Source organism: Oncorhynchus kisutch, linkage group LG18 (assembly GCF_002021735.2).
Source record: "Oncorhynchus kisutch isolate 150728-3 linkage group LG18, Okis_V2, whole genome shotgun sequence".
In the NCBI taxonomy this organism is placed as follows: domain Eukaryota; kingdom Metazoa; phylum Chordata; class Actinopteri; order Salmoniformes; family Salmonidae; genus Oncorhynchus; species Oncorhynchus kisutch.
The window spans coordinates 73,350,584-73,373,325 of NC_034191.2; positions in this window are offsets into that span (position 1 = coordinate 73,350,584).

Sequence of the window (22,742 nt, forward strand, 5' to 3'; positions counted from 1 at the left end):
GATTACCCGCACCTGTATCCCATCAGCTATCTGCACACCTGGTCCTGATCATCATCTCTCCTCTTCATAAGCCCGGACCTGACAACCATTCCCTGCCGGATCGTTAGCCATGAACAGTATGTTGTGCCATAGTATCAGCCTCAAGTTGGATAGAATTTGTTTTGTTGTTTTGTACGTCTTGCTTGCCTTCAACTTACCTCAGTTTGTTCTGTCTTCAGTTACTCACCCGGATCATTTACCCCATTCCCGCCTGGTCGTCGTCGGATTCCGCTTCCCCATTGGATCCACCTATTTACTCCCATCAACTCACCACCGCTGCCCGCTACGCCACCTGGATGTATCTACCCACTCACATTCACTTGTAAATAAATACTCACCTTCTTCCTACTCTCCTTGTACAAGACGGCGCTACAGGAGATAGCGGGTGCAATCCAGAAGTTATCTGCTAGCTTGACACAAATCCAGGATCAGCTCAGTTTGCTGGCGATTCATTCACCACCTGTTTCACCCATCTCACCTGCCGTGTCTGATGCGGTTTCCTTCCGTGAACCCAAGGTACCGACGCCTGATAAATATGAAGGGGATTTGGGAAGATGCCGTTCGTTTCTTATGCAGTGTGGGTTAGTGTTTGATCTGCAGCCCCATTCTTACGCCACTGACAAGGCTAGGATAGCCTTTGTTATTGAACTGCTGCGTGGAAGAGCTCTGGAATGGGCTTCAGCCGTTTGGGAACGACAGGAGACCTGCATGGCTTCATACCAGGAATTCACGGGAGAGATGAGAAGGCTTTTTGACCATCCAGTCCGAGGTAAGGACGCAGCTAAACGTTTGTTCACTCTTCGCCAAGGAGCTCGCAGTGTGGCAGACTTTATGATCGAGTTCAGGACATTGTCTGTGGAGAGTGGTTGGAATGAGGAGTCACTACAAGCGGCTTTTTACCAGGGGTTGTCGGAGCAACTCAAGGACGAGCTGATATCTTATCCAGAGCCTAGTGACCTAGACAGCTTGGTCACTTTATCTATTCGGGTAGATAATAGAGTCCGAGAGAGGAGGCAGAAGCAGTGGGGCCCATCCAATCAATCAGCAACTCGGTTACCATTCGGTTCAGGAAGTGAACCAGAACGTATTGATCGTTATTCCCCACACGGGATTAGTGGAGGGGTCTTGCCACCAGATCCTGAACCAATGCAAGTGGGGAGACACAGGCTAACTAAGGAGGAGCGCCAACGTAGACGTGAGACCAACAGCTGTCTCTACTGTGGTAGCTCAGGACATTACATCTCCGCTTGTCCACAGCGCTCGTTAAACTGCCCGGGGATTTTAGCGAGCCAGTTTCAACCTCTCAAGAATCCTGTCAGACCCCGTTTTCCTGCGACCCTTATGAATAAGGATCAGAGCTTAGAGATGAACGCTTTTATCGATTCAGGTGCCGATGGCAGCTTTATTGATGCCGACTTGGTGGAACAGCTGGGGCTTTCCAAGGAGCAATTGCCGGAAGCCATTGAAGCAACCACTCTGAACGGCAGTAGTCTGGCACGGATCACTATGAGGACTGAACCGGTTAAGATGTTGTTGTCAGGGAATCATTCAGAGTTTATCTCCTTCTTCATTCTGTCCTCGCCCCATGTTCCTCTGGTTCTTGGTTACCCCTGGCTGAAGGAACACAATCCCTCGTTTGATTGGGTGACGGGTAAGATAACTAGTTGGAGCATTGATTGTCATGCTAACTGTCTTAGGACTGCCTGTTCTCCTGCCGTTTCCAGTCAGGTCAGTGCCTCTGCTCCTCCTGATTTGTCCCTGGTTCCAGAAACATATCACGAGTTGGGTGAAGTATTCAGTAAACAGAAGGCTCAGTCCCTTCCTCCCCACCGACCTTATGACTGTTTCCTGGAGCCGCCTTTCCCAAGGGACGGTTATACAGTATCTCTCGACCTGAACGTGAAGCCTTGGAGACCTACATCAAGGAGTCTCTAGCTGCAAGTCTCATTCGGCCCTCGTCATCACCTCTGGGAGCAGGATTTTTTTTTGTGAGCAAGAAGGATGGCTCTCTTCGACCGTGTATTGATTATCGGGGTTTGAATGATATTACGGTCAAGAACAAGTATCCCCTGCCCTTGATGAGCTCGGCTTTCGATTCTTTACAGGGTGCTACGGTTTTTACGAAGCTTGATTTACGTAATGCTTATCATTTGGTTCGGATCAAGGAGGGGGACGAGTGGTTGACTGGGTTCAATACTCCGATGGGACATTTCGAGTACCAGGTGATGCCGTTTGGACAGACCAACGCTCCTGCTGTGTTCCAAAGTATGGTGAATGACGTTCTGAGAGATATGATTGGTATTTTTGTGTTCGTTTACCTGGATGATATCCTCATCTTCTCGAAGGAGCTTTCTAGCCACGTTCAGCATGTCAAGCAGGTCCTGCAGCGGTTATTGGAGAACCGTCTGTTCGTGAAGGCTGAGAAGTGCGATTTTCACGCCCACACGACGTCCTTCCTCGGGTACATCATCTCCAGGGGAGAGATCAAGATGGACCAAGAGAAGGTTCGGGCGGTTCGGGATTGGGTCCAGCCTGGTACGAGATTGCAGCTCCAGAGATTCCTGGGGTTTGCGAATTTTTATCGGAGGTTTATCCGTGATTACAGCCGGGTGGCCGCCCCTTTAACTGTACTGACGTCTTGCACCAGAAAGTTCTGTTGGTCTCCTGAGGCAGACCGAGCATTTCTAGATTTGAAGAGCCGATTCACCAACGCCCCGATTCTCTCTCAACCTGACACTTCCCGTCAGTTCGTTGTGGAGGTGGATGCGTCTGATGTGGGGGTGGGCGCCATCCTGTCCCAGCGTAGCTCCACTGACGGTAAACTCCATCCCTGCGCCTTCTACTCTTGTCGTCTTTCTCCAGCTGAAAGAAACTACGATGTGGGTAACCGGGAGCTTCTCGCTGTGAAGCTCGCCTTGGAGGAGTGGCGTCACTGGTTGGAGGGAGCGGAGCAACCGTTTGTGGTCTGGACTGACCACAAGAATCTGGCTTACGTGCAATCGGCTAAACGTCTCAGCTCCCGTCAGGCCCGGTGGGCTTTGTTTTTTGGACGCTTCAATTTTTCCCTGACGTTCCGACCTGGGTCGAAGAACGGGAAGGCGGACGCCCTGTCCCGGATGTTCTCCAAGACGGAGGAGAGTGGGGCCAAGACTGAGACGACTCTTCCCCAGAACGTTGTCGTGGGAGCCGTTACATGGAGGATTGAGGAGGAGGTGATGGCGGCTCTTCGGACACAGCCCGGGCCCGATAACGGTCCACCCGATCGGTTGTTCGTGCCTGAGTCGGTTCGTTCTGCTGTCCTTCAGTGGTCCCACGCCAGCAAGATAGCTTGTCACCCTGGTGTTGCTCGGACTATGGCGTTACTGCGCAGACGATTTTGGTGGCCTGCCATGGGAGAAGATACCCGGAGGTTTGTTGCCGCTTGTCCTGTTTGTGCGCAGAATAAGAGTACCAATCGGGCCAGCTCTGGGCTTCTTCACCCCATACCTATTCCCCGGCGACCTTGGTCGCATCTGGCCCTGGATTTTGTCACGGGGTTGCCCTCTTCTGTTGGTAACACGGTTATTCTGACCATTGTGGATAGATTCAGCAAGTTTGCCCACTTTGTTCCCCTCTCCAAGCTGCCTTCTGCCACTGAGACGTCCGAGATCCTGGTTAGGGAGGTGTTCAGGGTCCACGGGTTGCCATGTGACATTGTTTCTGACCGTGGTCCTCCAGTTTACCTCTGCTGTCTGGAAGTCCTTCTGTTTGGCCATTGGAGCTACAGTCAGTCTCACATCTGGATTTCACCCCCAATCTAATGGTCAGGCGGAGAGAGCCAACCAGAAGATGGAGTCCACACTGCGCTGTCTTGTTTCCTCTGATCCCACCTCTTGGTCCTCTCAATTACCCTGGGTCGAGTATGCTCATAATACTCTCCCTTCATCTGCCACTGGGATGTCTCCCTTCCAGTGCCTGTACGGTTACCAACCTCCCTTGTTTCCTTCTCAGGAGCGGGATCTCTCGGTTCCTTCTGTCCAGACCCACATTCGTCGTTGCCACCGCACCTGGCATCGGGCCAGGAAGGCCCTCCTTAAGGTTTCTGACCGGTATCAGATCCAGGCGAATCGTCGCCGTATTCCTGCCCCCGCTTATACCGTTGGAGATAAGGTTTGGTTGGCTACACGGGATCTTCCTCTACGGTCTGAGTCGAGGAAACTGTCACCGAAGTTCATTGGTCCGTTTGTAGTGGAGAAGATCATTAATCCTGTTGTGGTCCGACTCAAGTTGCCTGCTACACTAAGAGTACATCCCACCTTTCATGTCTCCTGCCTCAAGCCGGTTCTCCTCAGTCCTCTGTTGCCTCCTCGTCCTCCTCCTCCTCGGATGATCGGAGGTGGTCCTGTCTACACGGTGTGCCGCATCATGGACTCCAGACGGAGGGGTCGAGGGTTCCAGTATTTAGTGGATTGGGAAGGATATGGTCCTGAGGAGAGGAGTTGGATTCCTCGGCGTCAGATCCTTGACGATGACCTGCTTCGTGACTTTTACCGCCTCCACCCTGGCGCTCCGGGTAGTCCGCCCGGTGGCGTTCGTCGGAGGGGGGGTACTGTCACGAATCCTGTTTCCTGAGTCTGTTTTTGCCAGTGTTCTGTCCTGGAGTGTTTTTTCCGACGTCCTGGAACGCACCCTGTCTGGTTGCCGGGCAATGTAGCCAGTTGGGAGTTCTGATTACCCGCACCTGTATCCCATCAGCTATCTGCACACCTGGTCCTGATCATCATCTCTCCTCTTCATAAGCCCGGACCTGACAACCATTCCCTGCCGGATCGTTAGCCATGAACAGTATGTTGTGCCATAGTATCAGCCTCAAGCTGGATAGAATTTGTTTTGTTTTGTACGTCTTGCTTGCCTTCAACTTACCTCCGTTTGTTCTGTCTTCAGTTACTCACCCGGATCATTTACCCCATTCCCGCCTGGTCGTCGTCGGATTCCGCTTCCCCATTGGATCCACCTATTTACTCCCATCAACTCACATCCAGGTGGCGTAGCGGGCAGCGGTGGTATCTACCCACTCACATTCACTTGTAAATAAATACTCACCTTCTTCCTACTCTCCTTGTCCTGGTCTGCTTCTGGGTTCAATTTTGAAGAAACGTGACAATAGGTGGATTCAGTTTACAGAAAACATAACTTACAACCTTTTTAGTTGTTAGTCAAATGGTAACGAATTGCTGAAAAGGGGGTACATCACAATACAAAATATAACCTAGGTCAAATCTAGGTGTACTCCTTACAATGGCTAACACATGTCCGTGTAGCTGATCATAATCAATGTGATTGGGAGAACCACAAACCACAAAGATTCCTTGCTTGACTACATTATTGCTGTATGCTCACACATCTTTCATAACACTATAGGCTCCCAGGGTTGTTTTCTAAGGACCAATTCATATGTATGAACGATCATTTAATGGTATGTGTACACCTCCAAGAGATGAGCCTTGACATCAATCTATCATTTTCTGTTTGGAGAGGCGATTAAATATCTCTATTTTTTAGAGATCAGAATGCATTAAAGATGAAGGGACCGAGTGTGGCTAAGGAATGTTTATGAAGTTCTTTACAAAGAATTATTAAAGACTGGGGGAAAATGTCTACTTCATCCAAGTTATGTGGTGGATATGTGGCGGATATGTGTATGTGTGTGTGTTAGTGACGAGCGGTTTGACTCAACCCGCAGTCCATGTGGTTATATCCGCAGCGGGTAGGTTTAAGGTCATGAAATATTGTGTGGATGAAGGGCGGGTGGGTGGCGGGCGGATTGAATTAAGAGAAAACAAAACCTTCAAAATATTATTGTGCAATTGAATCTATAGGCTACATTGAGGTTTTTCTTTCATTATTTTAGGCTATTTGGCATTAGTGAGTAAACCTAAGCTTTAGAGCCTAACTATAGGCTACGTGTGCAAAATAGCCTTAACGCCAATCGCCAAATGCTTTTGGGAATGGGCAGAAAAAGTTAGACGATCCAAGGAAGCAAAAAAATATCAATAAGAGTAAAGCTGCAAAATGGAGAGTTGAAAATAAAGAGAAGGGACAGCCAGAAAAGTCATGTTTGGGAAATATTTGGTAAAAGTGGACGATAGCAGTGCCAGCTATGTGATGTGTGATTATTGTGAGGCGCTATACATATGTGACAGTCACAAGATAGGGACTTCAAATAGGCCTAGGGCACGTCAAGGGAACATTCTGAAGGGTTAAATGAAAACTGGTGGAAATGGAGGCTAAAATCTGTACACTGACTTCCCTTTTTTTGTTGAGTTATTGCATTTTATCCCCAGTCCCTCAAAGTCTTTGCTCCAGGAAAGAAGAGAGCGATGACAGAGAAAACGTTACCAATGTCAACTAGATTGAAGCATTCATTCTATTGATATATGACCTTATTCTGGCGAGCAAGATGTTTATTTAGTCCTCTAGGGCATCATATAATGGCAGAAGAGAAGCTGCTTGACTAACAAATAGTCTACCAAAATGTTGGAAATGATAAGCAGAAACATATCTAAATCAGACCAAAAAAATACTTCACCCCCTGTCAAAATGTATTTCTGCCGTCTCTGACAGTAGCCCACAGAGCATTTTCCATATTTGCGGGTCAGGGCCGGGTGCGGACCTCAGTTTTTCGCTTTATCACATAGGCCTATAGTCGTGCGGTTGCGGATGGGTTATTAGCAATTGCGGGCGGGTGAGGGTGAACAAACAGCTGACCCACGCACCACTAGTGTGTGTGTGTGTGTGTGTGTGTGTGTGTGCGTGCGTGTGTGTAATCTTATCTAAGAAAAAGGAGACTCTAGGAGGTCTAGGAGGGATATATTGCTCCCACACGTAACATAAAATGAGAATTTAATTTCAACTGTCAATGTAAAAAGAGATAGCTGTGTATAAATGGATAATACACCAAAGGGAATTGTTCTACGAAAAGGTTAGCTTGCTTCAAACACATGTACTGCAATAATGATGGCTTCTGCCCTGGAATTTCTTTGACTGTGATTAAGCTTAGTGTGTCTGAAGGACACTTAGTGTGTCTGAAGGACATGCTGTAAAGGGAAGTTGTATAGAAAGAAAGGCTTTGGGTTTGAATTGGTCACATAATGTCAGCGGTCGCTTATTTAAAAAAAATGTTTTAACCTTTATGTCACGGCTGGCTGAAGGACTGGACCAAGGTGCAGCATGGTAAGCGTACATTTTCTTTTTATTAAAAATGACGCCGACAAAACAAAGAACAAAACCAACCCTGTGAAGCTTTGGGCTATGTGTCCTGAACAAAGACAAAGTTAACTTCCCACAAAACAGGTGGGGGAAAAGGGTACCTAAGTATGGTTCTCAATCAGAGACAACGATAGACAGCTGCCTCTGATTGAGAACCACATACACATAGAAATAGAAAATCATAGAACATAGACTGCCCACCCAAATCACACCCTGACCAAACCAAAATAGAGACATAAAAAGCTCTCTACGGTCAGGGCGTGACACTTTATTTAACTAGGCAAGTCAGTTAAGAACAAATTATTATTTACAATGACGGCCTACCCCGGCCAAACTCTAACCCAGACAACGCTGGGCCAATTGTGCACCGCCCTATGGGACTCCCAATCACGGCCAATTCTGATACAGCATGGAATCGAACCAGGGTCTGTAGTGACGCCTCTAGCACTGAGATGCGGTACCTTAGACCACTGTAGCTAATACATTACGGTACCACTGACCTTTTCGGCAGGAGTCGAATAACTTGTCTCTTCAATATCCGTTGACTCCATCTGAATGATCTTGACATTTGAGGCCAGGTTATTGGGTGCAGGGATATTGTTTTAACACATCGTGGTCCAGGCTGTGTAGAACAATGCAACAGACTACCACACAGGAGGTTGGTGGCACCTTAATTTGGGAGGACGGGCTTGTGGTAATGGCTGGAGCAGAATCGGTGGAATGGTATCAAATACATCAAACACATGATTTGATGACATTCGCTCCGTTCCGTTATTATGGCTGGCGCCGTCCTCCCCTCAGCAGCCTCCACTGGACTACCACAAAGCTGTAGCTCAGCCACCTTCCACCGCAGATGTAAAGGCCGTCATTGGCGAAATGCAGTGGATTGAGACACAGCCCATGCAAAACTATATCTCTAGCCAAATTGACAGATGTATGTAATTATGTTACACACGGGTGCGTGGCTAGACTCTTGAAGATTTTAACTGCTCGGCACTACTCACTACTCTGCTATAATCTCTTCCATCTCTTCACTGAACGTTCACATTTTCATCTCAGATCTGACAACCCAATCTCCCGATGATGCGTTACTAATGACAGTAAAAAGATCAAACACGTAGGTCACATACAGTATGTTTGTCACACCCTGATCTGTTTCACCTGTCTTTGTTAATTGTCTCCAGCCCCCTCCAGGTGTCGCCCAGCTCCCCCATGATCCCCTGTGTATTTACACCTGTGTTCTCTGTCTGTCTATCTGTTGCCAGTTCGTCTTGTTTGTCAAGATAACCAGCATTTTGTCCTGTCATCTCCTGTCTTTTCCCAGCCTCTCTTTTCTCACCCTCCTGGTTTTTGACCCTTGCCTGTCCTGACCCTGAGTCTGCCTACCTGACCACTCTGCCTTTCCCCGAGTCTGCCTACCCAACCACTCTGCCTGACCCTGAGTCTGCCTACCTGACCACTCTGCCTGACCCTGAGTCTGCCTACCTGACCACTCTGCCTGAACCTGAGTCTGCCTACCTGACCACTCTGCCTGACCCTGAGTCTGTCTACCTGACCACTCTGCCTGACCCTGAGTCTGCCTACCTGACCACTCTGCCTGACCCTGAGTCTGCCTACCTGACCACTCTGCCTGAACCTGAGTCTGCCTACCTGACCACTCTGCCTGACCCTGAGTCTGCCTACCTGACCACTCTGCCTGACCCTGAGTCTGCCTACCTGACCACTCTGCCTGACCCTGAGTCTGCCTACCTGACCACTCTGCCTGACCCTGAGTCTGCCTACCTGACCACTCTGCCTGACCCTGAGTCTGCCTACCTGACCACTCTGCCTGACCCTGAGTCTGCCTAGCTGACCACTCTGCCCGACCCTGAGTCTGCCTACCTGACCACTCTGCCTGACCCTGAGTCTGCCTACCTGACCACTCTGCCTGACCCTGAGTCTGTCTACCTGACCACTCTGCCTGACCCTGAGTCTGCCTACCTGACCACTCTGCCTGACCCTGAGTCTGTCTACCTGACCACTCTGCCTGACCCTGAGTCTGCCTACCTGACCACTCTGCCTGACCCTGAGTCTGCCTACCGTCCTGTACCTTTTCCCCTATCTGGATTTCTGACCTCTGCCTGACCTTGAGCCCGCCTGCCGCCCTGTACCTTTGCCTCTGTTTGTTGCAATAAACATTGTTACTTCGACACGGTCTGCACTTGGGTCTTGATTCCTGATAATAACCTGATTCTTGATAATGTTGACGTTTGTAGTTAAGTGATGATGGGAAGTTGGATGCATTGCTTTGGTGTATATTGTTCCTTTGTCGCTCCACAAGATTGGGGGACATTACATGCACCATACATACTATACATACAGTGCCTTCTGAAAGTATTCATGCCCCTTGACTTATTCCACATTTTGTTCTTACAGCCAGAATTTAAAATGGAAGAAATTGAGATTTTGTGTCACAGGCCTACACATACGACACCAGGGGTGGGCATCTCTAGTCCTCCAGGGCCTGATTGGTGTCACACATTTTCTCCATCCCTAGCAAACACAGCTGATTAATCAAATTGCATTCTAAACTGAGGGCCACTTGGGCTCCCAAGTGGCGCAGTGGTCTAAGACACTGCATCTCAGTGCTAGAGGCATTACTACAGACAACCTGGTTTACTACCGGCTGTGATTGGGAGTCCCGTAGGGCGCCGCACAGTTGTCTGAGCTTGGCAAGGTGTAGGCCATCGTTGTAAATAAGAATTTTTTCTTAACTGACTTGCCTGGTTAATTAAATAAAAAAGGTCATGATTAGGTGATTATTGGAGTCAGATGTGTTAGCTGGGGCAAAACTGTGACACTAATCAGGCCCTTGAGGACTGGAATTGCCCACCCCTGAACTACGCCAAAGTGGAATTATGTTTTTATTTTTACAAATAATACTGATTTCACTGAGTTCAAATAAGGAAATCAGTCAATTGAAATAAATTCATTAGGCACTAATCTATGGATTTCACATGACTGTGTGGGAGGGCATAGGCCCACCCACTGGGAAGCAAGGCCCAGCCAATCAGAATAGGTTTCCCCCACAAAAGGGCTTAATTACAGACATAAATACTCCTCAGTTTCATCAGCTGTTCGGGTGGCTGGCCTCAGACGATCCCGCAGGTGAAGAAGCCAGATATGGATGTCTTGGATTGGTGTGGTTACATGTGGTCTACGGTTGTGAGGCCGGTTAGACTTACTGCCAAATTCTATAAAATGACATTGGAGGCAGCTTATGGTAGACAAATGAACATTATATTCTATGGCAACATCTCTGGTGGACATTCTTGCAGTCAGCTTGCCAATTGCAAGCTCCCTCAAATCTGTGACATTGTGTTGTGTGACAATACAGCATATATGTTCTTGTCCCGAGCACAAGATGCACCTGTGTAATGATCATGCTGTTTAAAAAGCTTCTTGATATGTCACACCTGTCAGGTGGATGGATTATCTTGGCAAAGGAGAAATGCTCATTAACAGGGATGTAAACACATTTGTGCACAACATTTGAGAGAAATAAGCTTTTTGTGAGCATGGAACATTTCTGGGATATTTTATTTCATTTCAGTTGACACGTTGTGTTTATATTCTTGTTCAGTATGAAAAATGAAAATCTGAAATGTCAATAAGTATTCGACCCCTTTGTTATGTTAAGCCTAAGTAAATTAAGGAGTAAAAATGTGCTTAAAATCTCTACAGGATTGGTGGGTCTCCTGCGGAACGGTTGAGCTAACGTAGGCTAATGCGGTTAGCATGAGGTTATAAGTAACAAGAACATTTCCCAGGACATGGACATATCTGATATTGGCAGAAAGCTTAGATTTTTGTTAATCTAACTGCACTGTCCATCCTATTTACAGCAGCTATTACAGTGAAAGAATACCATGCTATTGTTTGAGGAAAGTCCACCGTTATGAACTTGAACATGTATTAATAAACCAATTAGGCACATTTGGGAAGTCTTGATACAACACTTTTAACAGAAATGCAATGGTTCATTGGATCAGTCTTGAAACTTTACACATATACTGCTGCCATCTAGTGGCCAAAATCTAAATTGAGCCTGGGCTGGAATAATATATCATGGCCTTTCTCTTGCATTTCAAAGAGGATGGTACAAAAAGAAATGCAAAAAACGCATGCTTTTTTCTTTGTATTATCTTTTACCAGATCTAATGTGTTAGATTATCCTGCGTTAATTTAACATTTCCACAAACTTCAAAGTGTTTCCTTTCAAATGGTATCAATAATATGAATATCCTTGCTTCAGGTCCTGAGCTACAGGCAGTTAGATTTGGTTACGTCATTTTAGGCGAAAATTGAAAAAAAGGGTCCGATCCTTAAGAGGTTTTAACAAGGCACATAATAAGTTGCATGGACAATAAAAAAAACTGTTTAACATGTGTTTTGAATGACTACCTCATCTCCGTACCCCAAACATACAATTATCTGTAAGGTTCCTCAGTCGAGCAGTGAATTTCAAACAAAGATTCAACCACAAAGACCAGAGATGTTTTCCAATGCCTCGCAAAAGAAGGGCACCTATTGGTAGATGGGTAAAAAAAAGCAGACATTGAATATCCCTTTGAGCATGGTGAAGGTATTACACTTTGGACGGTGTATCAATACACTCAGTCACCACAAAGATACAGGCGTCCTTCTTATTCAGTTGCCACAGGGGAAGGAAACCGCTCAGGGATTTCACTATGAGGCTGGATCAACAACATTGTAGTTACTCCACAATACTAACCTAAATGACGGAGTGAAAAAAAAGCCTTCATATAATAACAAATATTCCAAAACATGCATCCTGTTTGCAAAAAAGCACTAAAGTAAAACAGCAAAAAAATGTGGTAAAGAAATTAACTTTATATCCTAAATACAAAGTGCTATGTTCGGTTCAAACACAACACATCACTGAGTACCACTCTTCATATTTTCAAACATGGTGGTGGCTACATCATGTTATGGGTATGCTTATCATCAGCAAGGACTAAGGTGTAAAAAAATGCATAAAAGAAGCTGCTAAGCAAAGGCTAAATCCTAGAGAAAAACGTAGTTCAGTCTGCTTTCCAACAGACACTGGGAGAAAAATTCAACTTTCAGCAGGACAATAACTTAAAACACAAGGCAATATATAAACTGGAGTTGCTTACCAAAACGACATTGAATGTTCCTGAGTGGCCCAGTTTTAAATGTTTAATTTAACATTTTTTTAACTAGGCAAGTCAGTTAAGAACAAATTCTTATTTACAATGACGGGCCTACCCCGGCCAAACCCGGACAATGCTGGGCCAATTGTGCACCGCCGTATGGGACTCCCAATCACGGCCAGATGTGATACAGCCTGAATTCAAACCAGGGTGTCTGTAGTGACGCCTCTTGCACTGAGATTCAGTGCCTTAGACCACTGCGCCACTCAGGAGTCCCTATTTAAAGTTTTGACTTAAATATTATACAATCCAGGTGTGCAAAGCTCTTAAAGATAATTCTAACATGTTTTTTATTTATTTTTATTTTACCTTTATTTAACCAGGTAGGCAAGTTGAGAACAAGTTCTCATTTACAATTGCGACCTGGCCAAGATAAAGCAAAGCAGTTCGACAGATAAAACGACACAGAGTTACACATGGAGTAAAAACAAACATACAGTCAATAATGCAGTATAAACAAGTCTATATACAATGTGAGCAAATGAGGTGAGAAGGGAGGTAAAGGCAAAAAAGGCCATGATGGCAAAGTAAATACAATATAGCAAGTAAAATACTGGAATGGTAGTTTTGCAATGGAAGAATGTGCAAAGTAGAAATAAAAAATAATGGGGTGCAAAGGAGCAAAATAAATAAATAAATTAAAATTAAATACAGTTGGGAAAGAGGTAGTTGTTTGGGCTAAATTATAGGTGGGCTATGTACAGGTGCAGTAATCTGTGAGCTGCTCTGACAGTTGGTGCTTGAAGCTAGTGAGGGAGATAAGTGTTTCCAGTTTCAGAGATTTTTGTAGTTCGTTCCAGTCATTGGCAGCAGAGAACTGGAAGGAGAGGCGGCCAAAGAAAGAATTGGTTTTGGGGGTGACTAGAGAGATATACCTGCTGGAGCGTGTGCTACAGGTGGGAGATGCTATGGTGACCAGCGAGCTGAGATAAGGGGGGACTTTACCTAGCAGGGTCTTGTAGATGACATGGAGCCAGTGGGTTTGGCGACGAGTATGAAGCGAGGGCCAGCCAACGAGAGCGTACAGGTCGCAATGGTGGGTAGTATATGGGGCTTTGGTGACAAAACGGATTGCACTGTGATAGACTGCATCCAATTTGTTGAGTAGGGTATTGGAGGCTATTTTGTAAATGACATCGCCAAAGTCGAGGATTGGTAGGATGGTCAGTTTTACAAGGGTATGTTTGGCAGCATGAGTGAAGGATGCTTTGTTGCGAAATAGGAAGCCAATTCTAGATTTAACTTTGGATTGGAGATGTTTGATATGGGTCTGGAAGGAGAGTTTACAGTCTAACCAGACACCTAAGTATTTGTAGTTGTCCACGTATTCTAAGTCAGAGCCGTCCAGAGTAGGCGGGTAGGTGCAGGTAGCGATCGGTTGAAGAGCATGCATTTAGTTTTACTAAATTGGAGGCCACGGAAGGAGAGTTGTATGGCATTGAAGCTTGCCTGGAGGGTTGTTAACACAGTGTCCAAAGAAGGGCCGGAAGTATACAGAATGGTGTCGTCTGCGTAGAGGTGGATCAGGGACTCACCAGCAGCAAGAGCGACCTCATTGATGTATACAGAGAAGAGAGTTGGTCCAAGAATTGAACCCTGTGGCACCCCCATAGAGACTGCCAGAGGTCCGGACAGCAGACCCTCCGATTTGACACACTGAACTCTATCAGAGAAGTAGTTGGTGAACCAGGCGAGGCAATCATTTGAGAAACCAAGGCTGTCGAGTCTGCCGATGAGGATATGATGATTGACAGAGTCGAAAGCCTTGGCCAGATCAATGAATACGGCTGCACAGTAATGTTTCTTATCGATGGCGGTTAAGATATCGTTTAGGACCTTGAGCGTGGCTGAGGTGCACCCATGACCAGCTCTGAAACCGGATTGCATAGCAGAGAAGGTATGGTGAGATTCGAAATGGTCGGTAATCTGTTTGTTGACTTGGCTTTCGAAGACCTTAGAAAGGCACGGTAGGATAGATATAGGTCTGTAGCAGTTTGGGTAAAGAGTGTCCCCCCCTTTGAAGAGGGGAATGACCGCAGCTGCTTTCCAATCTTTGGGAATCTCAGACGACACGAAAGAGAGGTTGAACAGGCTAGTAATAGGGGTGGCAACAATTTCGGCAGATCATTTTTAGAAAGAAAGGGTCCAGATTGTCTAGCCCGGCTGATTTGTAGGGGTCCAGATTTTGCAGCTCTTTCAGAACATCAGCTGAATGGATTTGGGAGAAGGAGAAATGGGGAAGGCTTGGGCGAGTTGCTGTTGGGGGTGCAGTGCTGTTGTCCGGGGTAGGAGTAGCCAGGTGGAAAGCATGGCCAGCCGTAGAAAAATGCTTATTGAAATTCTCAATTATGGTGGATTTATCAGTGGTGACAGTGTTTCCTATCTTCAGTGCAGTGGGCAGCTGGGAGGAGGTGTTCTTATTCTCCATGGACTTTACAGTGTCCCAGAACTTTTTTGAGTTAGTGTTGCAGGAAGCAAATTTCTGCTTGAAAAAGCTAGCCTTGGCTTTTCTAACTGCCTGTGTATAATGATTTCTAGCTTCCCTGAACAGCTGCATATCACGGGGGCTGTTCGATGCTAATGCAGAACGCCATAGGATGTTTTTGTGTTGGTTAAGGGCAGTCAGGTCTGGGGAGAACCAAGGGCTATATCTGTTCCTGGTTCTAAATTTCTTAAATGGGGCATGTTTATTTAAGATGGTTAGGAAGGCATTTAAAAAAAATATCCAGGCATCCTCTACTGACGGGATGAGATCAATATCCTTCCAGGATACCCCGGCCAGGTCGATTAGAAAGGCCTGCTCGCAGAAGTGTTTCAGGGAGCGTTTTACAGTGATGAGTGGAGGTCGTTTGACCGCTGACCCATTACGGATGCAGGCAATGAGGCAGTGATCGCTGAGATCTTGGTTGAAGACAGCAGAGGTGTATTTAGAGGGGAAGTTGGTTAGGATGATATCTATGAGGGTGCCCGTGTTTAAGGTTTTGGGGAGGTACCTGGTAGGTTCATTGATTATTTGTGTGAGATTGAGGGCATCAAGTTTAGATTGTAGGATGGCTGGGGTGTTAAGCATGTTCCAGTTTAGGTCGCCTAGCAGCACGAACTCTGAAGATAGATGGGGGGCAATCAGTTCACATAGGGTATCCAGAGCACAGCTGGGGGCAGAGGGTGGTCTATAGCAGGCGTCAACGGATATATATATAATCTCCAACATATGCAAACTATACTAAACAAAAATATTAAATGCAACATGTAAAGTGGTGGTCTATAGCAGGCGGCAACGGTGAGAGACTTGTTTTTAGAGAGGTGGATTTTTAAAAGTAGTTCAAATTGTTTGGGTACAGACTTGGATAGTAGGACAGAACTCTGCAGGCTATCTTTGCAGTAGATTGCAACACCGCCCCCTTTGGCAGTTCTATCTTGTCTGAAAATGTTCTAGTTTGGAATTAAAATGTCTGAGTTTTTGGTGGTCTTCCTAAGCCAGGATTCAGACACAGCTAGAACATCCGGGTTGGCAGAGTGTGCTAAAGCAGTGAATAGAACAAACTTAGGGAGGAGGCTTCTAATGTTAACATGCATGAAACCAAGGCTATTACGGTTACAGAAGTCGTCAAAAGAGAGCGCCTGGGGAATAGGAGTGGAGCTAGGCACTGCAGGGCCTGGATTCACCTCTACATCGCCAGAGGAACATAGGAGGAGTAGAATAAGGGTACGGCTAAAAGCTATGAGAATTGGTCGTCTAGAACGTCTGGAACATAGAGTAAAAGGAGGTTTCTGGGGGCGATAAAATAGCATCAAGGTATAATGTACAGACAAATGTATGGTAGGATGTGAATACAGTGGAGGTAAACCTAGGTATTGAGTGATGAAGAGAGAGATATTGTCTCTAGAAACATCGTTGAAACCAGGAGATGTCATTGCATGTGTGGGTGGTGGGACTAATAGGTTGGATAAGGTATAGTGAGCAGGACTAGAGGCTCTACAGTGAAATAAGCCAATAAACACTAACCAGAACAGAAATGGACAAGACATATTGACATTGAGGAGAGGCATGCTTAGTCGAGTGATCAAAAGGGTCCGGTGAGTGGAGATGTTGGTTGGTGATTTAGACAGCTAGCCAGGGCATCGGTAGCAAGCTAGCATAGGATGGAGGTCTGTTGTTAGCCACCTCCTGCGCTCCGTCAGTAGATTAGTGGGGTTCCGTGTGGTAGAGGGGATCAATCCAAATCACACAACAACAACAAAAATAAAAACAATAGATATAGTTATAGAGGCCCAAGAAGAAAACATAATAATAATAATAAAAATAATTTAAAAAAAATATATAATAATAATAATTAAAAAAAAATGTCCGATTGTCTATTCAGATAGCAGCCGGTAAGACAGCTAACGGTTAGCAGGCCGCAGATGGGCGTTCAGGTAACGTCTCGACGGAGGAGCCAGCCGAATAACTCCTTCGGGTAGATAACGTCGGCAGTCCAGTTGTGAAGGCCCGGTGGGGCTCCGCGAAGGCAGCAAAACGGGTCCGGATAGGCGACTGCAGCCCAGGTGCGATTGATGGAACTCAGGAGTGATTGACGGAGCTTGCTAGCTCCGGAACAATTGATGTTTGCTCCGGAATCGACGAAGGCCGATAGTCACACGGATAGCAGCTAGCTAGCTGTGAGATCCGGGCATGAATGTCCAGAGAGCAGTCGAAATCCAGGGACATGGAGAGAAAAATTGGTCCGGTATGCTCCGCTCCGAGCCGCGCTGCGCCGTACAGAACTGGCGATAGACTTTCGAGCCAAAGGATAGCCGATGACCACAAACCGTGGTTAGCTGAACACCAACGACTTGCCAGTAAAGGAGCCAACTAGCTTCTGAACTAGCTTCTGGATTAGCTTCTGGCTAGTTTCAGGCCAGCCTCCTGGAGTTTCTGGCTAGCTTCTTGGAGGATTACAGATCTGAGGTAAATAATACTTTTTTATAAATATACATTGGTGAGGCGGGTTGCAGGAGAGTGTTTTGAAGATGAGTTGATGGAAAATAAAAATAAAATGTATGTGAAAAAGTTGTAAATATATATATATATACAGGACACGACAAGACAAGGACAAAAGACGTCTGAACTGCTATGCCACCTTGGAGAAGAAAAAAAGTATTGACTCAGGGGTGTAAATACTTATGTAAATTTGAGATTTCTGTATTTCATTTTCAATAAATGATCATACATTTATGAAAACATGTTTTCACTGTCATTATGGGGTATTGTGTGTATCTATTGAATCCATTTTGAATTCAGGCTGTAACACAACAACATGTGCATTCAAGGGTTATGAATACTTTCTGAAGGCCCTGTATCATTATTCTATATCCGATAGTTTACATGATTCAACATGGCTAAGTGGCTCAATGTAAATTGGGGCGAACGCTTCGGAAAGTCAATGTTTATGTCACATGATGTTTATACAAGAATTATGAAGGTCCGCAGTGCTTATTAAGTGCTAAACCCATTTCACTCATAGGCTGGTAATGAAAAATCAATGTATTGACTTAGCTGTACCTAGTGAGCCATGGCTGAGAAACTATGGCACGACATCCAACATTTGACTCAAGCCAACACGGCATAGAACATTTCCCTTTCCCGCTTCCTGTGTGTGTGTGTGTGTGTGTGTGTGTGTGTGTGTGTGTGTGTGTGTGTGTGTGTGTGTGTGTGTGTGTGTGTGTGTGTGTGTGTGTGTGTGTGTGTGTGTGTGTGTGTGTGTGTATGTGTGTGTGTGTGTGTGTGCCTGACATAGAGCTTAATCTCAACCGTCCCAAAAATGAGGAGGCATTTGGTCTCAGCAGACTTATTGAATTAAGTCAGGTTCCATCCGGGCTAAGTTTTGGAGACGTATTTATTGGTTTGTGTCTAAGAACCAGGCCCTGACGAGATCTTACAATGGATGAGCCCAAAATACCCGGCCTGTCAATGACAAACAGGAACCGTCTCCCCTGTCGCCCCCAAACATGAAATATTAATAATAAATGCCCAAATTACACTGGACAAGTGCATTATCCCCCCTTGTGCTCTGCCAAACCCCTCTCCCAGATTCAGATACCCCCCCCCCCTGCCTCTGGAATATAATTAACAATGACACAAGCTATTAAGGTTGAGCACTACATGTAATGAAAATGGACTTTGTTCATCATCATATAGGAACTAGAACAGGGGCTCTCTCTGCCCCCCCCCCAGACCTTATATGGCATTGCGCAGGGCTTGGTGGATGCGAGGTTGGGCAGGAAGCGAAGACACTTCATTCTTCATTCTTTAATTAACAGTCTAAAGAGATGAGCTCTCGTCAACATCATCTCCGCAGGCCTTCTTTTTATGGGCATCTTATGATAAGATCTAATGCAGTATGATTAGACTGATGGTACATCGCTCTGGCTTCATTATACTGTTTACAGATGCCTCTGAGCTACTCATAAGTCATATTCATTCCTCCTTCATTCATAACCTTTATATTCGTTATCGCTAATGAGGAGATTCAAGTCTTCAGTGAGGAACATTGTTTGTATTTTGGTGAGCTACGCCTTTGAGCAGTGTGGTAATTGCCTTACGCTGTGGAATCGGTACATTTAAACCACACTTGGGTTCAGATGGCATTTGCTTTATTTCAATTAAGCTTGTCTGGCAATATCGAACCAATGGAATCGTCCGATAAGTGCAAGCCTCGCCCATCGGACACTCTAGGCAAGGGGTTCTTAAACTTTTCCAACCTGAGACCCAAATGAGAAATGTGTGTTTTCCAGGGGGCCACCCCCACCTCATGGCCAAAACATTTTAGTGACACCCCCCCTTTGATGGTGAAGAGAAAAATGAACATTTTAAAGTACACTTCCTGCAATTATACACGTTTTGCCATTGGGCGTAAAGAAAAGCATCTAAAACCTAAATGTTGATACGGAGATACTGTTTGTCTCAACACTGTTATCTCTATTTGTATGCATGGCTGGAAAGAAATCAGGACAAGATGAACTGTGTGGGTAGCATGCATAGTAGGCCAACTATAATGGACAGTTGAAAAGCCACAATCTCCATCTTAACCAGCTCAGCATACCTCCAGTAGGCAAACAGCATAACACAGATACGCACACATACCCATGTATGCACACACACACACACACACACACACACAAACATGCACACATGCACACAAACACACACACACACAAACACACATGCACACACGATCACACACATGCACATACACACTCACACAAACATGCACACACACACACACACACACAAACACACACACAAATATGCACACACACACACACACGTGCACGCACCCACACACCCACACACACAAGCACACACACACCACACCACTGAGGGTAGCATTATGCAGAATGAGCATGGGTGTATGTTGAGTGTCAGTCTCGCAGCATCAAGAACAGGCGCAGCGAAAGGGTCAAGAGTTGAGGTAATATGTCAAATCAAATCAAAGTTATTTGTCACATGCGCCGAATACAACAGCTGTAGACCTTACAGTGAAATGCATACTTACAGGCTCTAACCTATAGTGCAATTTCCCAAAATATGTATTAGGTGAACAATAGGTAAGTAAAGAAATAAAAACAACAGTAACAAGACAGTGAAAAATAACAGTATATGAGGCTATATACGGGCACCGGTTAGTCGGGCTGATTGAGGTAGTATGTACATGTAGATATGGTTAAAGTGACTATGCATGTATGATAAACAGAGAGAAGCAGTAGCGTAAAAGAGGGGTTGACGGGTGGTAGTTGGCGGGACACAATGCAGATAGCCCCGGGTAGCCAACGTGCGGGGGCACCGGTTAGTCAGGCTAATTGAGGTGGTATGCACATGATTGTATAGTTAAAGTGACTATGCATATATGATAAACAGAGAGTAGCAGCAGCGTAAAAGGGGGGTTTCAAAATGAAAATAATCTGGGTAGCCATTTGATTACCTGTTCAGGAGTCTTATGGCTTGGGGGTAAAAACTGTTGAGAAACCTTTTTGTCCCGGACTTGGCACTCCGGTACAGCTTGCCATGCGCTAGTAGAGAGAACAGTCTATGACTGGGGTGGCTGGGAACTTTGACCATTTTTAGGGCCTTCCTCTGACACCGCCTGGTGTTGAGGTCCTGGATGGCAGGCAGTTTAGCCCCAGTGATGTACTGGGCCGTACGTACTACCCTCTGTAGTGCCTTGCGGTCAGAGGCCGAGCAGTCAGGATGCTCTCGATGTTGCAGCTATAGAACCCTTTGAGGATCTGAGGACCCATGCCAAATTGTTTTAGTTTCCTGAGGAGGAATAGGATTTATCGTGCCCTCTTCACAACTGTCTTGATGTGTTTGGACCATTCTAGTTTGTTGTTCATGTGGACACCAAGGAACTTGAAGCTCTCAACCTGCTCCACTACAGCCCTGTCGACGGTGGCATGCTCCATCCTCCTTTTCCTGTAGTCCTGTAGTCCTGTAGTCCTGTAGTCCTGTAGTCCTGTAGTCCACAATCATCACAATCATTCCATCTACATGAACGCATGATTATTTATGAACCTTCTGAGAAAAACACACACACACATGCAAGAAAAATAGAAGGGAAAACAACTGAGAGGATGCATTCCACTCGCGAGTTTTGACTTCCATTAAAATATGCTCAAGGCTAGGCGCATAAGCAGTGTTTATGGAAATATGGAAAACATTGGTTTATGTTGAGGCCACAAAACAAATATGCATAATACCATTTTAATTAAAGCCTAATTTAAGAATGCTGACCTCTAAAAAGCCATTGATTCGATACCATTGATTAAATGCTAAGGCATATTAAATTCCTCTCGCTGACATTTAAACGCTGCGACCAACTGACCAAGGATTACTTAGTGTATTGACTGTCCTTTCTCTTTCCTACTACACATCCGATGATTCAGACATGGATTCAAATAGTATTTGTTGTCTTTAAACTACGTTGATTGAGCCTGCCTGGGGTGGCAGATGGGCAGGGTAAGCACTTTTTGGATTCTTACACTGTCCTCAGGCAAGCTCAATCAAGCGCAGCTGTAGTATTTGAATCAACAAATACTATTTGAACCCAGGTCTGCTACTCTACATACTGTACAGTCTATGTTTGGGGTGAAATACTCACAGAAACCATTTCATCATTATGATAATGGACCTTTGAAAGCCAATAGAAAATAAAGCAGCCATCTTTTGTTATGTTGATCAACCTTCAAGATGATAGGTGTGTATCTATGTTTCAAAATCCCCATGAACAAGACTAATCACCTGATTTTGACAAAGCATGTCCGCTACACAAACAGAATATCTATATTCAAAGAAATGTGCACATTTGTCTTAGTGTTACTGCGTACTGAATGCAAATTCTTTGATATGGCCTTGTCTAGTGTTTGAAATGCCTAAAATAATTTCCTTTACACTTGAAGCAAAGACTTATTCAGGTTATTTGATGCTGTAAAAACTCTTCTCATATAATGATAAATCACTTGATCTTTTCTGTCGACCGGTTCCATGCTGGCCTTTGAAGTGTCAAAGTTCAAGAGAATTCACTGATGAGAATGTTTTAATTTGTCTTAATGTAGTAGGCTTCAATATGTAAATGAGAGTGAATAATGGAACATCCTTTTAATGGCAAAAAGAGCATAAATTTATCCAACATGGATGTCCTCTAAACTCTAACATCAGACGGAAAAGTTATCTGCTAAACACAAAACATGCTACTGTACCACAGAAACATGGTAGGGAGTCAATTAAACTGAATTACAGCATGAGTCACTCTGTACATGTATCAAGGGTTCCTATAGCATGGGTCTCCGGCTCTGGAGAGCTACTGGGCGTGCAGGGTTTTGTTCTAGCCGTGCAGTAACACCGCCTGAAGCCGTTATTATAGTTCAGACCGAAGACCAAGATTATTTGATGATTTAACATCTGAGTATTGGTCTGGGCAGGAACAAAAGCCTGCCCACCAAGTATTGCAGCCCGCCAGGGCCAGCGCTGCTGCATAGGATTTACATCATAAGTCTTACTCACCATGACAGCCTAGCCAGGCAGAGTTAGCCACGTCAATGGTGTTCACAGGAGCATTGAAGATGTCAGATAGCACCTGGGTATGGAGAAAGGGGAGGAATGGGACCGCATGTTATTGGAAATGTTTGTTTCTGGAAATGTTACATTGTATGAGTGAGTCACTGTCTGCAGTACTGCATTCC